Below are 23,779 nucleotides of genomic sequence, written 5' to 3' on the forward strand. Positions count from 1 at the left end.
ACCTTTGCCTGTCAGCAAATGTTTCAAAATCACACTGCCAGGCACAGCACATCATTCTACAATCCTACCTCAGGCAAAAAACCTCATGCAAGGACTCCTTTTAACTTCAGTGGGCTGCAGGAGGGAAAGGCTAGAGGACAAGCCTCTGGATAAGAGGCAGAAATATTCATTTAGGTCATGGCTTGCACCGAATTCCTTTCAGTACTAATGTGAAACAGCTATTTTCCCCTGAAATATCTGAATAATACTGTTTTGTCTGACATTTTAAGAAGCTTTGTTTTGAGACATGTTCCATGCTATAGCTGTGCAGTAAGAGAATTTGTGAACTTTGTTCACCAGAATCTGTTCATATGAAGTTGTTCTTCTCTTTAAAATTTTTCCTTTCCCTTTTCTTGCTTCTTAGCAGTTCCAGATAGCAATGCCACCCGTATGATGTGTGCATACTGTATGTTGCTCCACTGTTGAAACAGTTCCTTAGTAAACAAAATGCTGAAATACAGCTTGCTCATCTGTCTTGGATAAGAGATCTATCCACAGATATAACTGCAATTTTTAATTCTGTACAGGGAGAAAGGGCCTAAACTTCCACATAAATCATATGCTGTAATATTTCACGATCTGAGTTTGAACCTAGGCAATGAGGCTGTGCTTCTGGTGCAAAGAACAACATCTCTTGGAGATGGAACAAGCTACTTGATTATGGTATCTCTAAAATTGCAAACAAAAGAGACAATCAGTGCTTTTTGATGTGGACATCTGTCAGCAGAGAAACAACTGCTAATTGTCATGTAATAACCATACCAGACACTTTCATAGCAGTCATCCTTCTGGAATTCAAGCATGAAAAAAACTGTTACTCATCCAAGCACCAAGCATATTTTGTCTGAATCTGGCTGCATTTCTGTAACTGTTTAAAAGTCAGACATGATATGATGCTTTTTATAGATGGATACCTGAGATCAAAACACTCAGGTTTGGCTCATCAGCCAAAATACAGCAGTCAGTTATTGTTTTTCTTGGCATGTGGTTAAGGTATTTAGCTTTATATTCTAATACTTGCATTTTAGTCTTAGAAGCAATGTAGGTGTACTGAGAAAAGGTGCTAATATCTCACATAAATACAAGCATGTGGGATTTGTAGAGAATTGGTTCAGCAGCAGAACTATTTAGTTGCACTTCATTCAGAGAAGTCCTTGCTCCTACAGAAGCACCGTAGGAGCTGTCACTTTGGCAGCTACATGGCTCTACATGAGCTCTGAACAATGTTAAAGCATTACAGTGCTGTCTAAAAGCCATGTGCGGGGAGGAATAGCTAATTCTCTTTTTATGAAAGGATTGACTCTAGACAGCCTGCCAACTACAGAAACCATACATGTAATTTCCTAAAGCATCTGCATACCTCCCTTGCAGGCATGGGCTCATCAGCCCATCACTTGATTGAACAGAATGGAAAAAATAGTTGCAACTTCTCCAGATACAACAGGCAAAAATGGATGTCTTTAATGACTAGTAACCTGAACCAGGTTTGAACTGACTGAAAACTTCTGTAGAGTATCTCTTGATTTGATGACACCAAAGGTGCCTGCACTACAGACCAGTTATTTTGCTGGTTACATAGTTCGGCAGTAGTCTAACGATGAATACACTGTATTTGGGAAAATACAAAGGAATAGGGAAAAATGAATTCTCTTGAGAGCTGCCAGAGAGAAATGCTGGATCATCAGGAAAGTGAGTAAAATCAATCTCTCATGATTTTCAGCAAACTAGGGAAAAAACTCGACTGACTAAATGTAACGAACACGGTAGCTGCTGCAATAGCGCAAAAACATACACATAAGACACATTTTAGCACTGCCCAGAGTCCTAAGCAAGAAAAATAAAATACCAAACACTATGAAGTCTTTTTTATCCATATGGAGTGAACAGAACTCTTACAGACCAATACAACCTCTAGTGCTGCATTCACTCTCTAGTCTAGCAAAGCCCTTTCATTTTTATGAGGTTGGTCTGCCTTTGTCCCAGGAGGAATGGGCATGAGTATGTTAAATGAACCAGCCTGCATCTTTGAGATGCCTGGGGAAGCAGCAATGTGGAAAAGACCCAGGGTGTCTGGGGAGCACTACAGACAGAAAATGAGGGAGAGGGGCATCTTCAGTTGTTGTGTCAAAGCCTCAACAAAACACAGACTCCAGCAGCAGCAGCCCCTGATGGGGATGATGTACTTGTAAAACATTTACATTTTCAGCAGGATGTTTCTCATTAAACTCAATTGGTTTGCACACCTGCTGGGAATGACTGCTCTGCACCTCATCTCCCTCTCCTACTTGAGCAGAGAGGATGCAACTGCCGAGGCTACCACACAGCACTGTGTTCCTTTTGTGCACTGACAGTAATTGAGAAAATGGATGGCAACAGCCTGTTTTGTGTTTGCTACTGTTCTAGGAAGTGCTTTATTTTCTCTCTGTTTTTTTTTCCCCTCAAGAGCATCAGACTCTCAGGTTTTACAGCCCTTTTGTGAGACTGACAGGGCCTTGAGCAGTTTCCCGACTGCAGGGTATCCCAATTGATGCTGGTAATAAACCACTCAGGACCAAGGAAAGTACCCATACAGATACTGACTACGATCAGATCGAAGGGGAAAGGATGGTATTGAAGCATGCCATGGTTAATAGCGCAAAGCGGAATAGCCAGCTGTCAATAAACACTTCTCAGCCTGTTTTATGAGTACAGCCTGACTTGTACATTTTAAGAAAGAGTTTTATTGACACTGTGTTATATTGTCTGAGGCATTTATGGTTTTGCCCAGAAAGGTCTGAGGCAACCAAACCTTCAGAGAAAACTGCTAAAACTGTGTGAACAGTCAGCAGGACTTCTGGTTTAACACTGTTGTCCTAAGGCTCCCTTTCTGCATGTTTAGGGAGCCAGCACTTGTCAGTGAGATGTAAGTCATACCTCAGAAGAATACTTGAATGTAATGGCCTTGTTGTACTGCAGTGTTGCCATGCTGTGAAATGAGAAAAATGCATTTACTGTGCAGAGGCAGCAGGTCAGCATCCCAAATGTTCTCCCCTCCAACAAGCTCACTGGGTCAGAATAATTCTGTTTTGGATTGTACAGGACAGTCTCCTGGGTAACACGCTTCACAGCAGTGCTTGGGGGGAACACGCCCTTGAATGCAAGGCAGTCAATGAGGTTTATAATTACAGTGTTTCATAACCTCGTTCATTCAGGCAGGGAAGGATACTGCTGAAGGGACCTCAAACAAGAGAAATCATATATCTGCAGCTACATAAATAGTTGTTAACATGATTTGAATCTTGGGTGACAGAAGGAGCTCTTCTGTCCACTGTGCTGTCCAGCGTCACGCAAAGAATGCACATATCAGTTTTAAACTCAGGTGGCAGTAGGCATGAAACTCTGAGTTCAGCTACCCTCTCCCAGAGAAGGGGATGTAAAATCCACTCTATCACTGAAATCTTCTGACTGCATTAAGCAAGGTCTTGGCTCAAGGCCAGGTCCCAGCTGTCCCTGTAGTGATAATGACCGCTCTCCCTCAGGGTGCTGGGCACAGGCAGAAGCCAGCTGCATTTTCACACACGCACACATGTAAATTGTCTGAATGTGGTGGTGTAAATGCTTCTGGGATGACAAACTGAACCCAGAGATGTCTCATCAACAACAAGATCCTTGCAGAATACATTTTATATTTACATTATATTTATACTTGGAAAAGCCTGGAGGTAAAAAAATAAAATCTCCTGGTACAGTTTATCTGATGCTTTGTTTTTGAGTGTCCTTGATGCATAACAGCATGCTATCATCTCTAAAGATTAAAACCAATCCCTTCTTATTGCTCTGCTGGGTATTTTCAAAGAAATTCATGCACGGATAAAAACAAATAAAAACAATGTCCAATGGCTCTCCAGAGATCCTAGGCCTCTAGTTTTGGGTAGTCTGGAGAGAATTTTAAACAAACATAGACCTCTTAAATCCTTGGCTACACCTCCAGTGAGGACACGCTGGCAAAACTTCAGTAGCTTTAATTGGGGTGAGGCCGGTTGAGGATTTTCAACATCATCTCCGTTTTGTGGTTTTTAGGGTACAACTTAACTAGGATCTAGAGCTTATAATGTGCAACACTGGATTTTCATTATTTTTTAAATTAGAGCTGCAAGTTAAATAACAATACCTTTGTTCAGGCTTGGTTTAAACAAAAATTCAGAGTAACCAGGTTAGTTTTCATGATGTTAAAATCTAGGGGTTTTGATGGACTGTGGCAATGGTGGAGAAAGTCACCCTCTTATCATCAGTGCAGGACTGGGGCCCAAAATGACTGAATTAAATGCAGTATAAACTGAGAGAGCCTCAGGCACTGATGAAGGAACAGTTCAGCTTGCTTCAGTTAACACGTCTTTTGCTTTTACCCACTTGGCTTTATTGTTCCAAGGATATGACCCAGTACAAGAATGAAATCCCTCCCCCAGGCCTCTTCTACTTCCAGTATTTGCTGCTGGCTTGCTTTGATGGACAGTTGCAGGAGTTTCTTAAGGAGAAATTTACGTGACACTGCTGCACTTAGGGAAAGCCTGAAAATAGGCTTTTTTCTTTTTCTTCACTCCTGCTTGTGCACTACCTTTGCTCAAACTGAAAAACACTGCAAAGGTATACTTGAGGGTTTGGTTTCTAAAGGCTGGGCAAAATCATTCACAAGGTCACCTGCGAAGCAAAACAACTCCAGATGGAACTAAGCATAGGATGCTTGGGCCAAACACATGATGTTGTTTACATGAGCATTGATTTAGGGGCGCTTGTGGTATAGAGGATAATAGGGATAATGTTGAATACAAACCCATGCTCTCTTGCTGATAAACAGCCCTAGAATGCAGTATATCACAATGCATAAGAAGGAGGACCCAGCACGTCATGTTTGCATTGTACCTGCTGCACAATTCCATTCCATTTTTAGAAAATCTTTCTTTTATTTTTAAATTAACCTTACACCTGCTATACATTGCCCACCTACTTTACTCCAGTTGAAATTTGTTTGCTCTTCAGTCTGTATGCTGGTTGGGTGTTGAAACCACCCCAAGTTTTTGGACAGTAACATAAAAAAATCCTCCCATGGCCCTCCCTCACCACTAGACTCATTCTTTATAAAATACGTTGTTCGTGCTAACCTTGGCCATACCCTATCCTTCGCTGCAAGACCAGTGCTGCTGACCACACTGCTGTCAGTTGGTTACTTGTGGTGTAAAAGCACCAGCACCAGCATTTAAGATGTACAGTATTGCAGAAAGCCAGTTACTTTCGCAGCCTTCTTTGCCTCTTCTACTTTGGGTGGGGATTACTGGAAGCCCAGCGGCTTTGTTTGGGATAGTTACTTTTATCTTTTCCCTGGTTTATCTCTTGAAAACCTGATTTCCCAGTATACTGGGGGAGCTATGGAAGCATCAGATTCTTGTGTTGTATGCAGTGAGGGACAGTAATGTTCAAGCACAGTTATTCAGGCTTGTCAAAGCTCTATGTAGCAGTGCTAGTCACCTGGGAAAGGGGGTGGCATCCACACCTACACAGCTGCTTCTCTAACCCCCTTCCTTGACAAAAACATCTCAAGCCTAGGTAGTGTTAAAGGCACAGTATAGGTTTTTCTTCCTTGCTCCAAGCGCTGGGATATTCTGCCATAGATACCTAAAAGCCATAATTCCTTTTAATTTGAAAGGTTTCACCTTTCACCATCAGCTCTGCAGTATCTGAGCAAAGGAAGTCTCTTCTAAAGGGAGCTCTCTTCTAACAGGAGATGGAGAGAGGCAGTCCTTCTGGTTCTTCTCAAACTGTGACAGGCTCTATGACCACTGAGATGGAAAAAGGTTGCAAATTATCTAGTTCAAAGTATGCAAAAATAGCAGGGCTGCAATTCCAACAAGGCTGCTCTTCTGTCCTTGTTTGATGCCAGCTTGTGAGAGTAAAAATGCGTAGTCCAAGACTATTGAGATTCAATCCATTTACAGAATTTTAATTGTATGAATTTGATTTGAAAGAATTTGTGTTACTTGTATATATCATGACTTGTCATTGTTGCCTGCATTGACACTACATTATGTGAACATTCTTATTCCAGAAACTAGCTACACTAAAAAAATCACTTAGTATAGCTGACCAAGCTAAAAATAAATTTATAAAAAATAGGCTGTCTTTTGGCTCAAGCATCTCACACATATGCCATTTTTACTTTGTGATGCTGCTATTTTCGATGCTGCTATTTTATATTTTCTGGTTTGGAAAAGCTAATTTCAAACAATGGGTTAGTTGCAAACCACTTCCTTTGATTGTTTTTCATTCACTATTCAAAGTAACAGATAAGTTAAAATGATATATGCTTCCAGTTTGTCTGATTTGCTGTGTCAGCCAGCAAATAATATATAATACAGAATTTTTAAGGGAATGCAAAATCTATGAGTTGAGAAAGTTGTCTAACCACTGGTGACTACGGTGAGGTTCAAAGAAAAATAATTTCAAGTGGCAGAAATGTGAAATTAACACTTATCTCAAATACTTGCACAATTATTTATCACATTTATCACAGAAAAGCAGTCCTGAGCTTTCAAGGTTGCTTATTTGACATATTTGTGGTATTCTAGGAACAACACCAAGGAGTGCTAAGGTGAGGGTTTCTGCTTCGGAAGCCTGGAATTCTCCAGGGCTTGTGGATTTTATTGGTCTCTCTACGTTTATTTACTTTTCTTGCTCTCAAGGCAAGACACTTTTCAAGCAAACAGGATACCAAATGGTCCATGAACCCGGTGCTGAAGATACTGTAAGCAATATTGCTCTTAATGTGCATGAAATATGTACAGAATCTCTTACTAGTTTTCCATGTGACTTTAGTAAGAGTATCTGCTTGTACTGCAGAAGCCTGTCCTGAACTATCCTCACGTACAAAATCTCAGTTCAGGAAAGATTTAAATGCTATGGGGTCTGGCTGTATGTTAACAAATCTATAAGCTCTCCTACAACATCAAGCTTTGAGCCTCACAATGTGGTAAGCGATTATACAGGACTTTAAAAATGCTTCACTATGGCATTTGTTTAATTTGACCTAGCTTCATTTGTCTGTATTAGTCACTCCTGTGCTCTGCTGAGCTGCAAGTGACAGCCTCAAAGAGAAAATACCTCTGCTGGCCAATCAGATCAGAAATTCTGTATACTTTGTTTAGATGCAAAGGAATAATACTGCTCTCTTATTAAAATCCATACAATCCCACAGAAATGCCAAATCTGCTCATCATTAGATGCTTTGGAAAACATTGCCCAGGGGAGTATTTACATAAGGATGAAGCCAACCTTTCTTGTTTAAAAAAATTATCACTATCTCAGAACTGCTTCAGAATTTATTTTAGAAGCAATTCATAGTTCATCCTTCACTAACAATTAGGTTTGGCCAGGTTGGTATGTTATGCTAAATGTGCTGAACAAGTGAATGTATTTCACTTTTCAAGGAAAAGAGAGGCAGTAGGGTAGATCTGCACATTAGGGAGAATTTTGATTGTCCAGAGCTGAATGATAGTGATGATAGGGTTTTGTGTTTATGGGTAAGAATCAGGGGGAAGGCCAACATGGCAGATATCCTGGTGGGAGTCTGTTATAGACCACCCAATGAGGATGAAGAGGCAGACAGAATATTCTATAAGCAACTGGAAGATTAAGTCTTACAATCACTAGCCCTTGTTCTTGTGGGGTACTTCAACTTACCAGATGTCTGGTGAAAATACAACACAGCAAAGGAAGCAGTCTAGGAGTTCCTAAAGTGAGGTTCCTGGGGTTGTTTAGGCTGAAGATATGGAGGCTCAGAGAAGACCTTATCACTCTGTAAAACTACCTAAAAGGAGGATGTATCCAGGTGTCTCTTTTCTTGAGTAACAAGCAACAGGACAAGAGGAAGTGGCATCAAGTTGTGCCATGGGAGGTTTAGGTCAGATATTAGGAAAAATTTCTTCACCAAAAGGGTTGCCAAGCATTGGATGACAAACAGGCTGCCCAGGGAAGAGGAAGGAGTCGCCATCCCTGGAGATATTTAAAAGATGTGTGGATGTTTTAGTGGTGGACTTGACAGTGCTGGGTTAACGGTTGGACTCAATGATATTGGAGATCTTTTTCAACCCAAACAATTCCATGGTTCACCCATATGCTGCCTCTTTAGTGTTGGTTCATGTCATGTTCAATGCAGGTGTTAAAGTCTGCAATACACAGATTGACTTGACAGGTTGTGGAGAAGAAGTGGGAACTGTTGCTTATAACACAAGGAGAGATAGAGACCACAAGGATAAATTTACCACAGAACAGCAACAGCATTTGCTGTACTAACATATGGAAGAGCAGCTTTTCCTGACCCTCAGGGGTCCAGGCCCAGATATGTGAGAGCCAAAGCATGGATGGTTGTTTCCCAGTGGCTCTCTGTATTTGGGTTGCGTGGTGAGGTTTTGGTAGCATAGGGGCTAAAGAGGTGGTTGAGGTCAACTCACCACACTCTCCATTTCAGGTATCCAGCACTGCCCTCACTCAGCCTCCCACTCTACTCACTTCAGGATCACAAGACTTCACTCGTTCAACAAATTAGACTCCTCCTGCCCTGACCTGGCTAGTTCTGCAAGGAAAGTCTTCTTTAGAATCTGGCTTTTTTATTTTCCTACATTGCTCTGCCCTGGGGCACAACTCACTTACCAAACGGCCTTGGGGACCTGTCCCCTTTCCAAAGCATCAGACCCCAACCAGTCAAGATTGCTCAGGGGATGCAGAAGCTGCTCCTTCCATCTAAGGTTTCATAACCAAATCTGAGCCTGCTAAAACTAGCTGACACTACACTTCTAGTAGCTCTGATGTACACAAATATGTGTGTATACACAGAGATGCACACACTTGTGGCCCTGCTGTAGGCCACAGAGGGTGCGAGAACCATTCCAGCAGCTCGCCTGTCTTCAAAAAATGAAAGCATAAAATCACAAGGTCACACCAGGGAGCCTCCTACCAAAGGTATCTTCCTCCAACAGCTTCCCAGTGACTAGTGAATTCCCAACAGGCCTAACTTTTTCACATTGCTCTGCTTCTGCTAATGTTGCCTTCAGCAATATCATTCCTTACTGTCTACAATGCGGAAAAAGGTCTTGAACACTGTGTGGCTTTCTGTATGAAGGGGACTGTGAGTAACTGAAAAAATCAGTGTTGATACCAAAATCTGAGCATAACTCAGACATGGCAGCTCTATATTTTTAAATATAGCACTGACCAAACTTAAATCTTTTACTTATTCTGAGTGTAAAAATCTTACTTGCCATAAGTGACCATTACGTGCAATTTGCCTCTGGCCCTCAACAACACAGGTCTTCTTTGTCATTTCAGTGCCACAGTCTCCCTGGAGCTTTAAGAGGAACTGCATTTGCTGAAAAGTGACCTCTTGCACCTGGGATGGAATAACCCCATGCAACTGTACAAGCCAACTGGGGAAAAGTAGATCGGCAGGAAAGAACTTGGGGATGCTGGTGGACAACAATTGAGCACCAATTAGCAGGGCACCCGCGCAGTGCTGAAGGCAAATGTCATACTGTGCTGCATTAGGTAATGCCTCACAGCAGACTGGCAGTAATTATTTCCTGCTATTTTTTTAACATCTGGAGTGCTGTCACCAGTTTTGGGTTCCTTAGTACCAAAAAGATGATGACAAACTGGAGAAGGACAGGTGTAGGGCCACTGAGACAGCTAGGGGGACCATGATATGACAAAAAGCTTGCGAGAGGAACATTTATTCAGCCTTTCCCCCTCCAGGCTAAGGATGTATTCAATTGCCACCTTCAGCTACCTGATGGGTGACTGGAAAAAAGGACAAAACTTTTCTCAGAGGTGCTCAGTTGCAATGGATTAAGGTACAGCAGGGTTGTACCTTAACCTTGTTCTGGTTGATTAGCTATTTAGAAAAAATTTCTCACAAGGAGTGTGAAGCATCAGAACACAGACTCAGAGAGGTGGAGAATAGCCACCCTAGGAAATAATCAAAGCTCAGCTAGACACAGCCCTGAGCTACCTATATCAAATACAGATATCTGAAGGTGGCCCTGCTGTGAGCAAGAAGTGGGACCAGACGACCTCTGGAGGAAAGGTCCTTTCTCACCTAAATTCTTCTATGATTCTAATGTGCCACATGACATGTGCGCTAAGATATTAAGAGCACTTAATATATCATCACTGGTGTCAGGTATCATCAGCACTTTCATCAGCTGGAACACTGCCGAGCTGACTCAAATACTGTACATCTTGTCTAACTGCAATTAAAAAGGCACATGGCAGTTTCTGTGTATCTTAATTAGCCTTGTACCATAGACACTGACATTCAAAATTAGCTGACTTGGGGGGTCTGTTACCCACTCAATTCAGAGTTTATATGGAGCTTGCCTGTTTTGTTGTAAATCTTACTAAGGCTCACAAAATAAGGCCCTCCTTCAGAGTCACATTAACCACGGTCTGGGTTTTGAGGGATCAAAGCAAAACTCACATAGTACAAACCTAATGAATCAAACCCTACAAGATTAATGTTCCTACATAAAGCAGCAAACCTCACATAAGAGCTCCACAGACCTGCCTCTTCTTTTATTGCTCTGCTCTCGGGATGTAAGAGCAGCAGGGCAGTGACGTCTCTCCCACATTGGTATCTATTATTGTAATGCTAAGTGCTAGCTCCTGTCACCCCCGTAATCCTGTTTGGGAAGCTCTGCTACAGCATTTATGTTCTTATCTTTGTTTAGTCAATGCTGGCAAATAAAAGCATAAACAAATAATCAGTACAGCTTGGCACTACCTAGATGCTGCCATTTGTGTTCAAGTTGATTTTTATTTGCAGTCTCTTATGTTGGTGACAATCTTGGAAAGCAGATACAGCCTGGTAAGTGATGCAATTGTAAAACTGATGTTTTTATGAGTCTACTCCTTTCATTTGAGACCCCTGGTGGCCTAGTGGTTAGCGTGCAGGACTTTCACTGCTGCGACCACGGGTTCGAATCCCGGTCTCCTGGCCTGATGGAGGTCGTTAGCCCTGTGTGGCCATCCATCTATGAGAAGGACACTCTAAACAAACCTACGTCCTGAGGACCTCACTGCCATTGTCCAAGCTTGCTTGGCCCCGGCAGATGAACCTTAGGATTAAAGGGTGGGCTCAGTTCAGCGCAGGCTGTGTCTCACCTAAAAAATCCATTGCGCAGGCTGGAAAGGTAAAAGACCTTTCCCCAAATCTTCGTTCGCGAAGATGGGCCATTATTATTATATTATTATTATTACTCCTTTCATTTAAATGAATGCTGAACAGGTCATCACAGGCAAAGAGAGAACTGGGCTAATTACAAAAACATCAATGCAGTAATTTCTCTGGAACAAGTCAATGTAATTTTACCTCTTCCTGCCTTAGGCCATGCACTAGGAGATACTCAACTGCCTCGTGATATAACTTAAAGAGGTATGTGATCTATACAAATATAGGCACCCACTTTAATTGCACAGTCTCTCTATATCTTTAGGGCAAGAACAGAGGGAGACTCTTCAACAAGGCAGCGCAGAGCAGCAGTCTAACAAAAGATGCTCTGCACCAATCTTGGAGAATACCCCTCTCTGGGCAACAGGTAGAAAGAACGACCAACTCATCTACCTAAGCTAAAGGCTGAGAACTAGGCAATGTGAATCTTCCCCACATAAAATGGAATTACCATCTCAGACTCTCAGAAGCAAAGAGGAAGTATAAAAGTCCATTGTTCTGTTTATTTCTTACAAAGCCAGTGGCTATTAAGTAAAGCATGACAGAAAAATTACTACCCATCCAACTTCCAAAAATACTAGTCATGAGGACAGATTTAGGCAAGCATTGTATTTGACAATGCCAGTGAACTGCATGACTCCAGAGAGCAACCACAAGACAGAGATGCTCCAGCCCGTTTCTGATCAAGAAGCTCCCAGTTGGTATGCTGCACCCAATGGTGGTCTCCAGTCCATGCCCTTCCTGATGGTGGAAAGGCTTGGCTAACTCCAGTGGTCATAAATCTCCCACTGAAAGGTGATTAGCTCGAAAATCCCCTGTTGTTCTGTCAGGAAGCCATACAGAAGAGGGGCAAATCCATTAAATTACATCTGGCAGACATGTATCTAAGAATACATGGCATTTGGTGATATATGGAAACTACCACACTATACCTTCAGACAGCTTATATGACTATCTCTTTCCAAATTAACATTCTTGCCATCTGATTCTCATTAGACTCACTCAACTGTTCCGTTAATCTTGTATTTTTCCTCCCAAGGGATTAACATTGATTTTTTTTGTCTTGCGCACACACAGGAAGGTCATACTGTTTCCTACAGGGTGGATTCATTCAATAAGGAACTACACTATTAAAACTGACTTGATGTTATTGTCAGTAGAGCTGAGCTGCCACAATGCTGCTCATTTTTAAGAGAATCTCAATGCAACTCTCCTGAGTCCAGCTACATCCATCATTCCACTCCATGATACACACAAGCCGCTTGACGACTCATTAAGAATACAGATAAAAAATGGAAGTCAGGGCTGCACTACAGGGAAGCCCTACTGACATTCAAACTCCACCTCTAATTTAAAAAATAATAAACAAAATAATTACAAAATGCTTCTGGGAATAGATGTTCTTCAGCAGAAAATGGAAATAGGAAGGCAGGACAACAGGTAGGCCTGAAAGACATTTTATCTGGATACTCTGCGCTTTAGGTTGCAGGTGAGGACGTTATTAATTCAGTCACTGGTGACCTGGACAGGGCAGCCTCCGTGCCTGAATGGGCAACCACTGTTTTGGGTTTGGTTAAGTCCTACTTACAGGTACTTTCGGGGCTGTCCAGTCTCTCCCTCATAAATTGACCAAGCTGCAGTATCAGATAATGATACTTGATGACCTAGAAGGCTGCTTCAGAACCTCCCTGCACTGATGGCTGAGAACCCTCTTCAATCTCCAGCAGCCATTTATAGCAGATCAAGCTGCCTCCTTTAGCTGATGCAGCTTTTCTCCCCCCACAGCATTCACTATTTGTTTCCATGTGTATCTGCAGAGAGCAGGAAGATCTCTTCGCAGTCTTCGTTTTACTACCCCGACAAGTCGAGATCTCTCTATTCCACCCCTGATGATCATAGGCCATTTTTTCCCTGAGGCTTTCCCCTGCCTCCATCTTTTTCCAGCCAGGGATTCTCTCTCTTGACCCCTTTTGCAAAAAGATAAGCAAGAGTCACATTAGCAATATTAAACAGCAGCTCATTGATAGACTTGAGATTTATAGAACCATGAGGAAGGACAAGAGGAAAAGAGCAAGAGGAATGTTTTCAACATGTAAAAAATACACAAGTTTAGATGTCATGAAGAACAAACACAAAACGTATATTAAGTTCCTGCCTCAGGAGTTGATTTTTCCAAAGGGCTCAGGACTTCCACCTGATTTCTTTGTCCTGGATTTTTTGTTCTGTTGTTTTCAAATACTTCTTCAAAACCACTGGAACAAGCTTCTGACCTAAGTGCACTTTAAGATTCTTTGCAGTGAATTTTACCTTTCTTGGATTAAATAGCAAATAAATAGCACTGAAAAAGCCTTCTGGGGCAAATCAAGGTTGGGTTCAAGTCCTGCAGAAATCTACAAGGTGAAGAGAGATGAAAAAGGAAGAAACAACCAACTGAACAGGTAATGGAAGAGAAAAAAGTGATTTTAACTGTCTCTGAGTAGTCAATGCTTTAACTTGGTATTTTTAAAATAAGTAGCAGTCTATGCTTTTTGCTGTCAATTCTTTCCCCTCCCCTTCTCTTATACACCTATATATCACCATCTGCTTGTTCTCCAAATGTACTGGAGAAATGCAGGGCATTGAACAGAAAAAAAAGAAAGAGAAAAATTGTTCACAGCATAGTCCTCTCATCGAGGGAAAACTTATGGGGTGGACTGAAATGTTTAAATGTTTTGTACTATCAGAGTTGTCCAAAAATATCCTGCTGGAGACTAGGACTTTGCAAATTCACCCTTGCAGTGTTTTCTTGTGCAGTCCATATTAGGTAGACCTAAGAGCGTCCCAGTGTGTGTAGCTCTCAAAGCTGCATCACAGAAGACGTCACTGGTCTTCCTTTGGGTGGCTCGAATCTCCTGTTGACTGTCACTATTACTTACTTAAGGAAGGGGGAAAAAAAAGGCACTTCGTTCAAGGTTGCTCCATTTTTGGAATGGCTTGTAATGACTGTCTGCTTGAATGCTTTTCCTACCTTTAGGTCTGTCATCTCTCTCTTAAAAATCCAACCCCCTTCTCACCAGGGAAAAACTGCAGAACTGTACTGGTACAAAGATGTTCTGCTTGCACTGAATTTGCAAAGCAGGAGAATACATTCACTGTCAGAGAAAGGAAGCACCCTCCCTCCCCCCTGCGAAAAGCTATTTTCTGCAGGCGTTGTCATATCTTATCCCCAGGAAGAGGAGAGGGCTGTGCTAGAAAGCCATCAGATTCACATTTGCTTCTGTTTTACTCTGTCCTTCACAGCACCGCTATAACAATTCATCAATACAGTGGAGGGCAAGGCATGACACACAGGCACAGCAGATTCCTCTAATGAAAACAAATCCTTGCTAGAGGAAGAAATAGTTTGCAGGTCTGCCTCCTAAATCCTACTCCCACTGCAAAAATGTTTTCATCACTACTTACATTTAGGGACATAAGGGTACTCAGAGCTCTAAAGCACATCATTTGTGCCGAACAGTTGCAGTACTTCGTCCAAAATAATTTGTGGTCCAAAATCCCAAATGAGTACGGGGATCAAGACATACAATTAGAATAAATAAGATTTTGCGTTTACAGAGCGCCTGTCATCTGAAAGTATGTGCAGATATTAATTAAGCTCCACAAACCCCAGATGAAGTAGATTAGTAGCTTCATCCCTGTTTTACAGAGGTTTAGAGTAAAGTGTGACACATGATCAGAGTTGAAAGTGCAGCAGAGCTGGCCATGCCAGGGATGGTGAGAGCCAGGGCTCCACCTCCTCTCTGGCCTCTTCAGTGAATTGCCTTCAATGGAAAATGACTGCGTTGCAGTTCTTTGCTCTCTCTAAGAGGAAGGACCCACCCTATTGCACAACAGTAGCAAAGTCCCAGCCTGAAGTGCTTTGATAAATACCATGAAATGGTGCCTACTTTGGGAAGAGAAACTTGGAGCTCGCTCACTTTCATGCATTTGCTTTGGGTGCTCTATCTTGCTCTTTCTAAAACACCAAAAGATTGCCCCTGCAGCAGCACCCCCCACAAATAGTCCTAATAGCTTGGCCTGTGGCTTCCCAGGATTAAGGGAAATGGCATATGGAGTATCTGAAGTACTTTAGTAACTGATACTGGTTTTTATATTTCTATTTCTATGCATTTTTACTATATTTTAACTCGGAAGCCACACCAACCTTGAGTCACACAGACAGAATGTAATTAAAAAACTAGTCAATACATACATCAAAACCTTAAAATAGCCCTCTCTTGAAGCAGGTTTTACATACAGAAATTCTGAATAATAAACACACCTGATACCATCCAAAAATATTTAAAGTAATGAACACAAGGAATAGATATATTAAGATAAAAACTAGTAACGCTTCAATTGTTTTGTATATTAAAGAATAGTAAAAAATTTATTTTGCAGACATTATCTACTGAAATTTGAATTCTTATGACAGCAGTTTCTCCAAGATTCCATTTAAGTATTTGTTTAGGCAGTAGCTATTCTCAGCATCACAAAAGTAGTACAACGGTCCACTTCATCAAAATTGCCCAGTCCTTAACTCTGCTTATTACCTTCGCCTAAACAAGAGCAGGGGGAGCATCAAATGCAGCCAGGAAGAAGTACCTCCAGAACAGATAAAAACAGGTTGCTTGCTGTGTCTCTAGATGCAATTATCCACCTAATTACACTTAGGACAAATGCACAGTTGTTCTAACTACTAGAGAATGAATTTTAATCATGATGTTCAGTTCTCTGTACACAAATATGAAAAACTGAGGAAGAAATGTCACTGTAAATGGAAACAGACCACGGCATACCTATCTACAAACTAGCAAAAAAAATGCATAAACTACAGACAAAAAGCAGCTTCTCAGATGATAACTATCTCTATTAAATAATGTGAGAATTACACTCTTTTGTTCTCACATTTAAGCACAGAAAGCATTCTAATTTAGTTTTCAAGGTAAAAATGGTTTTAATTAGGGTCCTAGCTACCTTACAAGACGTACAGACCTTGGTACGATGGAGCTATGATAATTTACCCACGCAGAGAATCTGCCCTGTGATTTATATCATTACTCCAAGGCAGCATGAAACAAATCCCCAAGGAAGTAACACATGTCATCCTTGAAAATATTAAGCAATCAAACCATGTTTTTATTATGTGAATGGATGCTTTTGAAAACAAGGAGGCATGCACCATACTGTGAGGTAAAATGAAATAAATGAACAGAAATAATTCATTTCCATGTTCTAATCAGCAGAAACTGTAGTCTTCAAATTATCCTGATCCTACCAAATGTGAGTCTGGACACAATAGGTTGACTCTCCTACTAAAATGAACATGAAATTGCATCCTAAGTACACAATGAAGGCCAAATTAAACAGTCCAAGACTCTTTGCAAAGGCCCTTTCTTTTTATTCAGTCCTTACATCCCACTGAACAATTAAGAAGTTTTAAATACATCATATAGTTTTTAAATGCTCAGATCTAATCAAGAGCAATGTACTTATATAATCTATACAAAAATCTGTTCTTAATCAAGGTCTTCAGCTTCTAGCATTACCAGCAGAGAGAAATCTGTGTTCTACCAGCTAAAAGGATGTCTCTGGCAAGCAAAATGAAGTATATTTATCAAATACTAGAACTACACGCTTCCTGGCTGTGTTGTATTCACAGACTGGGACACTGACATCTCTGCAAGGTCCTGAGACAAGTATTACACCGCTTACTGCTATTATAAATAACCATGCATTTATTAGAGATGCTGACCATCCAGAAAATAAAATCCAGCCCCTACAGGCACGAGGAGATGGAAACAGACATTTGATAACAAAATCGGGTTAATACAAAACAGTGGAAATAGAACATTGTATTTCTATGAAAATGTACATAGACATAATTATGTGAATAAAAGACCATGGGCAGAGAGGTGCTTTTTTAAACACTGAGTCCACAACACTGACTTTGAAGCTAAGTTATTTTTTGTAAGTGCATTATTTGCTCTAGCCTACCTATCTTAAAAAGAACTGTAAGAAGTTCAGAGAGAAGTAGTAGCAATAAAAGAAAGGAACAGGACTGGTTCAGTGACAGATACCTATAAAATCAGTAATGGGAGCGGGATGAATAAGAATCAGTGGGGTGTCTTCCAAAATAAGGACAAGGTGCAGCTCTATGGCCAAGAAGAACTGCATCAAGAACATACAGAATGTGGCAGTTCTTTGTACAGCAGAAACACAGGTCTCCTTGCCGAAGGGTATTGTGAATGATGAAAACTCTAACACAGGCTCAAGACAAGCTCATGAAGGAGAAATGCACTGTGAATTACTATGCAAGTAGAATCTAACTCTACTTCAGGATGTCCCTGAGCTAAGTCATAACCTTAGAAGTATCATGTATGCCTGTCCTGCCCTCATTCTTTCCTAGGCACTTCTTCGATGCTGTTGGTGAGAATGACTTACATAAACCTCTGGCCTGACCTGGTACAGTCATGCCAATGTTATGCTTAGTATCTACTTGCAGAAAAAAATTCCTGGTAATAGCTTCAAATTCACTTTGGAGGGGATGACTGGATGGAAAGCAGCTTTGCAGGAAAGGCCTTGGTGAAAAAGCAGCTGGCCATGGGCTGGTGATGTGCTCTTGCAGCAAAAGCAGCTAACAGCATCCTGGGATGCATTAGGAAGGGCGTTGCCAGAAGGTCAAGGGAGTTGATCCTTCTCCTCTGCTCAGCACTGGTGACACCTGGAGTATTGTGTGCGGTTCTGGGCTCTCCAGTACAAGGAAGACATGGACATACTTGAAAAAGTCCAGCAAAGGGGCACTGAGATCACTAAGGGACTGGAGCATTTGTCATCCAAAGAGAAGCTGAGAGCTGGGTCTGTTCAGTCTGTTCTGAAGAAGAGGGGGGAGACCTTGGGCACAAACTGAAACATAAGAAATTCCATTTAAACATAAGTAAAAGCTTTGTTTATTGTAAGGGTGATCAAACATTAGAAGAGACTGCACAGAGGTTGTTCCATCCTTGGAGATGTTCAAACCCCAGCTGGACATGGTCCTGGTACCATGCTCTAGCTGAACCTGTTGAGCAGGGAGTTGGACTATGAGATGTCCCAAGATCCCTTCCAACCTCAACCATTCTGTGGTTCTGGTATGTGGCTGATACCTCCCCAACTGCATTGACTGTAAGAACTTCTTCCAAAAAATAACCAGGGAAATGTCACAATTAAAACTAATCTTGGAAAACAACGGTCATGAAATAGCCCAGCCTAAGTGACTTAAACCCACGTGAGTGGGAAGCTTGTTTTGAACTTCACTTGGGAAGTACTATAGGACTGTGAAACCTTTCTCCATGGCTGCCAATCTTATGTTTTGTGGTTCAGATGACAGTCGAAAAAGAAATCTCATGATTAGCACAACCCCTGTTACCTGTATATTCTATTTGATTATGGAACAGATCAAGTACATGTTCACTAGATTAGGTTTTCTTCCCATTTATGTGGACACATTACGAAGACTGCTTTCCATTTTAACTTTCAGAAAAACTCACCAAACAAAACCCAATATATTTTTCACTTTGTTTTGCTTTCAAGCATAGGGATGAAGCAACGCAGACAACTATACAGCATTCTGATAACAACCTTATCAACCTTGCCCCAGCCTTCAAGAGAAGTGAAGAATCATTACAATCTTCCACTGCATTCAGTAAGATCCAAGTATGAATCAAGCAATTTTTTTGCTTTGTTTTGATGGTATTGTTTGTTGTTTTCATTAAATCTGTCACAGTGATGGAGATGAGGGTGCCCATTTCCTTCCCTTTTAAATACACAATTAATTTTCTTCTTTCCTGAACTAAAACATTGAGAATTGCTCTGACTTGACAAAGTGCCATGTGAGATGCATGCTGGGCAGGAGTCTTCTGAGTATCTCAAAATGTTTTTAGTTTATCTTGCAATATTACGTATGGAGCTTTAGGACTCAAATCCAACATGCTGGAATTGATTTTCTCCTCCTCTGAATCAAAAGTGGGAATGGTACTGAATGCACTGTGGCTGGAACTAGCAAATTTCAATGTCATTCTCTAGTTACGTACAGGTAGGTGGATTTGTGTATCACTTTACAAGGAGGTGTCATCTGCCCCAGCTTGTATTATATTTTCTGATTTTGTTGGGCACGTCAGTTTTATTATCACTGTCCCAAAGCTGTGTATAGTATGATGTTATATAAACAAAATTTGGTACATACTGCAAAATGTAAGCCATAGTTACTGGTTGTAGAAATGTGCTGTCAGAGGTCACAGTGTAAGACAAGGGGATATGGACTAAGCTCTTGTTTCTAGACCAGCAAAGACACCTGCTCAGTAGAAACTCCATCAGCCTCCCTGGGGGAAAGAAGTGCTCAATGATCCTTGCAAGCAGGCCCCAGAAGGAGCCTGTGAAATGGAAGAAGGAAAAAACAGGGCTGTTCTAATAGAAATGTATGAGACAGAATCAGAAGAAATGTGGAAAAAGAACCTTAGCAATTGTATTTATGAAAGAAAACTGTGGTCTCACAGTATGTACAATTTTTAAAGGCCAAGCTAATTGTTTCTGGCAGCCAAAGGAGTAGTTCCACACCTCACCAAGAGTTCTTTGGTACATAAGTATGCTCCAAATAGCCTCAAAAACTGACTGTGTATGTTTTTTTCAAGTGAAAACAGAACTCCTCAACAAATATGCTTCCTTAAATTAGGTATTAGCCAGTAGTATTTACTTTGTAAATGCCAATGGTGGATTCCTAATACAGGCTTAAGGATCCTGTGACATCACTCAGAAACTGCAAGTGTTATAAGAAGCAGCACAACTATGTGGTATTTTCAAAGTGCCTGTGGTTTCCTAACCACAGTATTGACACCAAGTGCCAAAGGCCCATGTGATGAAGCAGAGCACGCTACCCACCTCATCGGATGTGCTCAGCACGGCACTCCTGCTGAACAGCACTGCTCTTCCACGCAGCACTGAGCTTTATAAGGAAAGCACACTGATTTGACAGCTATTGTAAACACCCTACAGTCACAGTAAAACACAGCCATTTTCAGCTAAGCAGAGAAAGCTTGTGTGTATTATGGTGGTAACTGTATTCTGTGTAAAGGTGAAGTTACTGACACCCGGTGGACTCATTCATTGCTAGATCTGTGCCCTTCATTTAAAGCCAGCAACACTCTTCAGGTTGGAACTTTCCAAATATAGCTTTGACAACCCACTTCTGAGAGCCCAGGGGAAGAGACATGACTACTTTGCTAATTGATGCTGATACACCAGGGAGGATCGGCACTGTCTGCAGCAGAGTCTTTCCTTAAAGTGGACTAGGTCAGTTGGATGGCACCAAGTCAAATAGTAATTCTCATAACCAGACCATCTTTCTCTAAATTATTACATATCCACAACAGTATTACTATAGTGGGAAAACAATGTACTCAATTTGGGAGGCCCAGCACTGAAAAAACATGTGTGAGTTTAATTCCCGCTGCCTGTGTATGTGTCTTCCATAATTCTGAACCCCTTGGAACTAGGTGATAATCTGTTTTGGTCTCTTGCATAAGCCAAGACATATATTTCCCTCTGGTAGGGGACTGAACATACTGTGCTCAAAAACTTGTATTTTTAATAAAAGTACAGCTAGTACTTGGCTAATTCATACATTTCAGAAAGGCATTCAGTTTTCTTCTGATGGCCTTGAGGAGATTCAGAATTTACCACTTGTTACATTACATCCTCAACTGCATAAACCCAGTCTTAAGTTCTCCATGGGGACACTGTCTCATTCAGTACACAGGACAAAATCACTTAGCTAGCAGCCATTCAATATTTTATTTTTGCCCTTTTCATTTGATGCATAGCCCTAAAAGCCTTGTTTACTGCACATTATTCCAGCTCTATTCTGAAGGCAGAATGATTAATTTCTTTACAGGCTTTTCTATAGTGCTCATCAGATGTTTCTAACTTGTTATGTGCAATTTCCTAGCTTTTGGAAAAATATACAAAGGAGTGCCATTATGTGGCATCATATAACTACTGCCATGATTCATATCAGCAGGGATAGACCAGACCTTTGCTATCTTAGCTAACAGGTGTAAACCACAGGCTGCCAGCATGGCCAAGATAAAGGAGATGAGGCACATGCTTAAGCAAGTAATTTTCACTGATATTTGCTGGTACCAGGATGGGAAGAATTAGAATCTTAAGGAGATTGAAGGATATGGAAAGGAAGTACAGGTTCCTGCTCCTTTGCCACTCTCATAAGATTGACCCCTTTAATTTGCCCTTTCAACAAGCCTACCTCTCAACCCATGTGTCTTCTTATCTATCCAGTCTTATCCAGTGTTACCTATCTTACCCTATTTTCTGTCTGTCCTTATTTCTCTCACTTTGTTATTGAGTTTATCTTTCCTCCTCCCCACTTGCTTACAGACTGAGTCTCTGCCCTCAAATTTCCCATCTCATTGTCTTTTTCAACTCTCCTAAATTTTACTTCCATCCCTTGACTAAGACATGATCATAGAATACTCTGAATTGGAAGGGACCCACAAGGATCATCAAAGTCCATCTCCAGGTCCAAAACTGCACAAGATAGCCCCAAGAATCACACCATGTGCCTGAGAGCATTGTCCAAACACTTCCAGAACTCTGGCAGGCTTGGTGCTGTGACCACTTCCACGGGGAGCCTGTTCCAGTGCTCAACCATCCTCTGGGTGAAAAACCTTCTCCTAATATCCAACTTAAGCCTCCCCTGACACAGCTTCAGGACATTTCCTCACATCATAACACTGGTCACCAGAGGTGACCTGGTGCCTACCTCTGCATCCCCTCATGAGGAAGCTGTAGACAGCTATGAGGTCTCCCCTCAGTCTCTTCTAAGCTGAACAAGCCAAGTGACCTCAACTGCTCCTGGTAGGGCTTCTCCTCTAGATTCTTCAACATCTTCATGGCCCTCCTCTGGACCTTCCTATACTGTGGTGCCCAAAACTGCACATAAAATTCAAGGTGAGGCCACCCCAGTGCAGAGCAGAGTGGGACAATCCCCTTCCTTGACCGGCTGGCGATGCTTTGCCTGATGCCCCCCAGGACACGGTTGCCCCTCCTGGCTGCCAGGGCACTGCTGACTCATGTTCAACCTGCCCTCAGCCAGGACTCCCAGGTCCCTTTCTATGAAGGGGCTTTCCAGCCTCTCATCCCCCACCCTGTACGTACACCCAGGGTGGCCCCAGGGCATGTGCCTTCACAAATCCACCCTGGCTGTGACCAATGACAGCACTGTCTTTCAGGTGTTTTTCAGTAACTCCCAGAATAATCTCTATAATTTTACCAGTCACTGAAGTGAGACTGGCAGGCCTGTAGTTACCAGAGTCATCCCTCTTGCCCTTGTTGAAAATTACTGGAGTTTGAGGTGAAGGAGCATTCACAGACTCTTTAGAGCTTTCAGAAATACGTATCTACTAAGCACATACAAGATGTGTTTTTTAAAGGTTACAACTTGGATAACCTGGAAAGGATTTTCTTAGGGATGGTGAAAAGCGCATTAATATGTTACCCATTCCTTGCAAAACCTGGAGACACTAAGGCACAGTAAAGAAGATGTCACAGAAGCCTTTAAAGTCTTTTCTGTAGCCTCATTTACAGTAACAGTTATGACATTTTCTGAAGTCAACTGGGCCAGAGCAGATTTGCATCTCAGAAATTTTTATTCCAAATTACTATAGTTTCAGAAAATTTCAAGCAACTGAAATAGGAAGACACAGAATGTGGTTGTGTCCACAAAATAAGACAAAAATTAAAGCTGTTAGTACCATGTTGGAATTTAACTTGATGGCTGTTCTGGTATCGGTGACTTATCTGAAATCATGACACTGAGCAAAGAATATAATTCCATCTAGCTAGGTTTTTAATGACTGAATTTGTAAAGGCTATATTAGAACATCAAAGTAATATTATTACCCCATTTAAGCTTGAAATGTGTATAGCATATGTCTCCTGACATATGCACCAGCTATTCATTTGTTATTTTTGTACTAAACATTCATTATTACCAAATATCTCATCCCTTGCCTGTAAGTTCTACTATTTTCTCTCAATTATAACTTCACATTTGTCCTCTTGTGCACTAATACCCCTTCACTTTTGGAGATACCAGCAAACCCCATCAGAACCAAATTTATGCCAGGAAATACAAATCTGCTAACAAAGACACTAAGCAGTCACATGGATATAGAATTCCTGTAAAAATAAATTAGTCAAGACAGACTTCTAAAATCCCAGAGAGACCTAGTAAGGGCTACAGTTAAAAAGACAAATCATTGATGAAATTTGATTTACTGTTCTGATTTCACAAGAGAAGTGGGTTTTGGTCTTCCACAAAGCTCCCTGTATTACTACTATTGTTATTAAGCTCTAGGCCCTGTGTCTGGAAAACAGTTTGTTCTGAGCTTGGTGCTGCAGAAAAAAGAAAAACTTGCT

The 23,779-nt window shown here is 41.4% G+C and overlaps 1 protein-coding gene across 6 annotated transcripts in view; it reads right to left on the reverse strand.

Moving 5' to 3' along the window:
- The window catches only part of TTC7A (tetratricopeptide repeat domain 7A), a 174,885-nt gene that overhangs the window by 15,519 nt on the left and 135,587 nt on the right, over window positions 1–23,779 (reverse strand). The window lies entirely within an intron of this gene.

Source organism: Neopelma chrysocephalum, unplaced genomic scaffold, assembly GCF_003984885.1.
Source record: "Neopelma chrysocephalum unplaced genomic scaffold, ASM398488v2 Primary Assembly neopelma1_61b, whole genome shotgun sequence".
Classification (NCBI taxonomy): Eukaryota; Metazoa; Chordata; class Aves; order Passeriformes; family Pipridae; genus Neopelma; species Neopelma chrysocephalum.